This window comes from Crocodylus porosus, unplaced genomic scaffold (assembly GCF_001723895.1).
Source record: "Crocodylus porosus isolate Cpor-Errol unplaced genomic scaffold, CroPor_comp1, whole genome shotgun sequence".
In the NCBI taxonomy this organism is placed as follows: domain Eukaryota; kingdom Metazoa; phylum Chordata; order Crocodylia; family Crocodylidae; genus Crocodylus; species Crocodylus porosus.
In genome coordinates, this window is record NW_017728943.1 from 50,153,062 (window position 1) to 50,158,653 (window position 5,592).

Genomic DNA, 5,592 nt, shown 5'->3' on the forward strand with positions numbered 1-5,592 from the left:
GGGCAGGTTTAGGCTAGACATCAGGAGGCACTACTTCACGGTCAGGGCGGCTAGGATCTGGAACCAACTTCCAAGAGAAGTGGTGTCGGCCCCTACCCTGGGGGTCTTTAAGAGGAGGTTAGATGAACACCTTGCTGGGGTTGTTTGACCCCAGCAATCTTTCCTGCCATGGCAGGGGGTTGGACTAGATGATCTACTCAGGTCCCTTCCGACCCTAGAAACTATGAAACTGTACCTACAGGCTGGGGAACTCCCTTCTCATCAGCATAGAATAGGATCTTGGAATCACTACTGATTCCAAGATGAACATAGGCCACCAATGTGGGGATGTGGTCAGAAAAGGTAACCGCACTTTGTCATGCATTCATAGATGCATCACGAGCAGGTTCAAGGAGGTGATCCTCCTCCTCTATGCAACATTGGTCAGGCCACAGTTGTAGTACTGCATCCAGTTCTGGGCTCCGCACTTCAGGAGGGGATGTGGACAGCATCGAGAGGGTCCAGAGGGACACTCGCATGATTAGGGGGCAGCATGTAACCTGTCGAAATCTAGTTGTAGACCATGCTCACTTCTCCCCACATCTTAGTGTCATCTGCAAACTTGAACAAGGTGCTTTTCACCCCCTCGTCCAAGTCGCCAATGAAGATATTGAACAGTGGGGGCCCAAGGACCAAGCCCTGGGGGACCCTACTGTCCACATCCCTCCAGGTCGAAAATGACCTGTCCACCACCACTCTCTGGGTGCGGCCCTCCAACCAATTTGTGACCCATCTGACTATGTAGGCATCGACACCACAGACGCCTAATTTTTTAAAGAGGATAGGGTGAAAGACAGTGTCGAAGGCCTTCCTAAAGTCCAGGAAGACTATGTCCACCGTGACATCGGCGTCCAAGGCTTTTGTGACCTGGTCATAGTGTAGCAAAACCCTCCCCTTTCCCAACCATTTCTCACTTTTTCTTTCCCTCTCTATTCTCTATAGATAAGTGTAAGTGAGCGAAGACATAGGATAAGCTTCAGCATTTTATTTTGGTAGCAAGTTGTAGTTGTTTTGTTTTTCCTCCTTCTTTATATTGTATAATTATTATGTTTATATTGATTTTTACTGTTCTATATTATTATTTTACTGGTACTATATGATTTAGGCCTATATATGTAAGTTAGCATAAGTCATGTCAAGTTTTCATTTTGTTTGTCAAGTCTCCATCCTGTCCCCAGGACTGGTTGTGTAACCCATGACTCGCACCTACCCCTCCTATGTAACTTGGTTCCTGAATGAATGGGGATGAATGAGGGTGCTTGAGAGACAATGGCAGTAGGTCTAAAAATAGCTCCCTCTGAATGACCAAACCATCAACACGAATACCTGGATCAATGACCCAGCCCTTGGAACCACCCTCAGCATTCAAGAAACAAAGGATGAGGCAACCCACCATTGTGCCAAGGCTGCACATGCTCAGTATGAACACTTGGAACCCTCTGGAAGAGAACTGACCTTGCCTGGACAGGCCCTCCCATAGGAGATCAGATGTAGTCTGCCCCATAAAAGGGGTAGTGAAGACTGACTTCTTGGGACACCCTCTCCATCTGGACCAGCACCATGCCACATCACCTATTCACCCAGAGGCCCGGCTGGTGACCCCACTCTGAACAACACCTACTGAACAAAGACCCCTTTCCAGCCTGGATAGGTAGCTATCACCCCCCATCCTCTCTTCAACCAAGGACTTGGACTCTGTTTCTCTTCTCTGCCTGGGCTCCAACCCTTCCACTGAGCCTCTTTCTCATGCTGCCATTGTGAGTGCTTGTGTGTGTGTGTGTGTGTGTGTGTGTGTGTGTGTTTGTGTGAACTGTGTGGCTATGTGGCATGTTGTCTGTTTAATAAACCTGTTATTTGGACCCCTGAGTTGGGTTTTGTTTCACTGTGGTTCAGCCCTGCTCCAATCTTTGCTCCTTGCCCCTCTAACTTCTGTCTCATTTCTCCCTCTCCTGCTTCTGGCTCACTGCCACTTCCAACACCTGTCCTGAGTTCCTATCTGCCCCCAAGCCCCCTGTTTCTTTGCCACTGTCTTATCCCCACTGCCTTTTCCCCTGAGCAACCAGGTTTCTGCGTCATTTTCTTTCCTGGCTGTCTCCTTCTTGCCACCACTTATCTGTCCCACCCCCCCACCTCCGCAGTATCTCAGCTCTCTGCCTCAGTTTCCAGCTCCAATCTACCTTAAGTAACCCCAAGCCTTAATTCCTCAGCCAGATTCTCTCTAGTCCACTGCTTCTAAACTCAGTTCTGGCAACTTTCACTCCCTACACTTCTACTCTCTCTCTCTCTGTCTCTCGCCTGAATCTTCCCCCAAGTATCCCAAGCACACACATACATACTGTGCCATCCAAGTTAGGGATTTACCTATGTATAGGTGAGTTGTCTGTGTGTGAACTGGTAAGTGTGTGTGTGCCTATATATATATGTCATTGTGTGTATGATATATGAATTAGTGATCTGTGTATGTGTACTGAGTATGCGGGTATAGACAATTGATTTTTGTCTAACTTTTGAGGTGTATAGTGTATGTGCTTGAATAGGTGATAGGTATGCATGTGCCTAGGCTAGTTTGGATGTGTATGCGTCTGAGTTGGTAGTTAGTGCGTGTGTGTGTGTGTGCGCGCATGTGTGCATCCAGTTGATTTGTGTGTTTGTATATATGCAATTGTGTCACACCCTCGTGTCTAACAGCGCAATATTGAGATCCTGAGACTTGGCCTGACCCCACAGGGCAACAATAGAAGGCCACCAAGCTGGTCTGACAGGAGCTGCCTCTAATGAACCCATGTTGATTGCCCCTAACCATAAACTCCCCTGCTGGCCCCTCGCAGATGTGCTCCTTAAAATTTTCTCAAAGAGCTTCCCCAGGACCAAGGTAAGACTAATGGGCCTATAGTTTCCTGGGTCTTCTTTCCTCCCTTTTTTGAAAATGGGGACCACATTGGCCCTTTTCCAGTTGTCAGGCATCTCACCAGAGCACCACAAGTGCTCATAAAGCTATGCCAGTGGTCCTGCAATGACCTCTGCCAATTTCCTAAGCACTCTGGGGTGGAGTTCATCAGGACCTGCTGCTTTGAACACATCTAGTCCCTCCAGAAGTTCCCTGACTAGGTCCTCACTGATCCTGGGCCTGGCTGCGCCTCCCCTGGGTCCATTCAGAATCCCAGTGGGGGGATGTCTCTGTCCCTGCTCAGAAAAATGGAAGCAAAGAATCTGTTAAAGAGATTAGCTTTGTCATCTGGTGCTACCACCAGATTACCAAACATGTCCTGCAGAGGCCCCACATTACTTCATACCTTCTTTTTACCCCATATGTATTTAAAAAAGGACTTCTTGTTATCTTTAATCTGGGTCACTAGCTCCAGTTCCAACTCTGACTTAGCCTTCCTAATAGCCCCCCTACAATCTTGAGCCAAGGAGGTATAATCCTCCTTGGTGATGGCCCCTCCCTTCCATTGGGTGCACACCTCCTTTTTGGCTTTGAGGCATTTGTGGAAGCTTTTGAGCACTCTTGCCCCCTTTGATCCACATGGGGATTGTCACACTTTGGGCTTGGAGGATCATCTCCTTAAGGAACGACCACTCTTCTTGGACTCCCAACTTCCCTCCCCTCTGGGACCTCAGTGCCTCCCCAACTAGTCTCCTTACCTCATTGAAATTTGCCCTCTTGAAGTCCAGGGCTGCTGCCTTGCTGTAGGCCTTTGACACCCTGTGCTGGATGGTAAATTCCAGTAGGCGATGTTCGCTATTGGCCAGGTTGTCAAGAACCTGCAGTCCCCTCACGAGGTTGTCACCTGTGGCCAGGACCAGGTCCAACAAAGCATTTCCCTTGGTGGGACTGTGCACCTCCTGGGTTAGGTGGAGGTCCTGTAACTCGGCTAGGAGCCTACTTGAGTGGTCAGACCTGGATGACTGCTCGTCCCAGCAGACATCACCCATGATGACCACATCCCTTGACTTAACTGCCTCCATGAGCTGACCTGAGAATTCCAGGTCCAGCTCTTCTCCCTGATTAGGTGGCCTGTAGTAGATCCCCACCATTAGGTCCCTTTCCCCCCAGCCCCCTTGTATTCTGACCCAGAACACTTCAGTCTGCCCTACCTCAGATCCAGTACTGTTTGCAGAGGATGTGTATTGCTCTTTGACGTAGAGCTCCACACCCCGACCTTTCCTCCCTGTTCTATCCTGCCTATACAGCCTATAGCCCTTGATGTTTACCACCCAGTCATGCATTGGATCCCACCAAGTTTCAGTGAGCCCCACTATGTCTGGGTTTGTGTTAGCTAGCTGGATGGCAAGTTCCTCCTGCTTGTTCCCTAAACTGTGAGCATTAGTGTAGAGGCATTTAAGGCCTCCTGCGGGTGTATGCACCTCCCCGCCAATCCCCGGACTATCCAGGCCCCTGTCTCTTACTTGAGTATTTTTTGTGCTCATCGCCTGACTTGGCTGGGCTGTTCTTGTGGGTGTCTCTTGGTTTGGTGTTCTGTGGCTCCCTTGGTCCTCTTCCTCCCCCTGTGGCCTGGCTGGCAGGAATGAGGCCAGTGCCCTTGCCTGTAGGGATGGGGCAGCCAGGAGACACTGCAGGGCTGGAGGGAGCAGGGGGCTGTGGGTCAGGAGTGAGGGACACTGGCAGGGCTGGGGGGCTGTGGCTTGGGAGTGAGGATCACTGGGGGGCAGGGCAGTGAATGGACTGTGGTTTGGGAGTGTGGGGCACTGGCCAGGGGGCTGCAGGTTGGGAGTGAAGGGCACCCATATGGCCCAGGGGGCAGGGTACCGTGGGTTGGGGATGAGAGGCATTGGTAGGGCCAGTGGTCTGTGGGTTGAAAGTGAGGGGCAGTATCAGGGTTGGGGGGGTGGTCTGTGGCTTGGGAGTGATGGGCAATGGAATGGGCAAGGGTAGAGCACTGGCATGTTACTGCCCCCCCCAATCATATAGTTCCTTCTCTCCCCCCCCCACCCACTCGCACAGCGGTTCCAGTTCTTTTTTGGAACTGGAAATATGGTAACCCTATTCAAGTATCAGTTCTGAGACTATTCTTATTTAGGATATTTTTATCAATGATATTAACATGCTTAGTAGGAGTAAGCTGATGAAATTTGTGGTCTCTCTGTGATATTTATTATACAGTCTGGGCCACAGACAGATGTTCATTTAAAAGTGTGATCAGATCTGATCCCTGATTCCAACATCTATGCCTTTTGTCAGGCCACATGTGCATTGTGGGATTGGGAATCAGCTCCCATTTGCACCCTGTTGTTATGATCCCAGGCTCCCTGCCACACAGGCAGGTAGGCACCAGGTATGTGGTGATCCCACAGCTGGGACGGCCCATCAGCTAATTAGCACTTCTGGCCAGCCTCAAGAGCACACTGGAGTCTTACAGAGAGTCTGATTGGGGATTGGATCCTAATCATTGTAACTGTCTTATAGTTTTTAGCAAAGACTTTATATTATTTTCTCTTTTCTGTATAACTGCCGCGCGGCACTCTCACATTTATGTAACCTTGAAGTCGGCTGTTAATCAAAATGAACGCTTTGTACTTTTCTCCACTGGC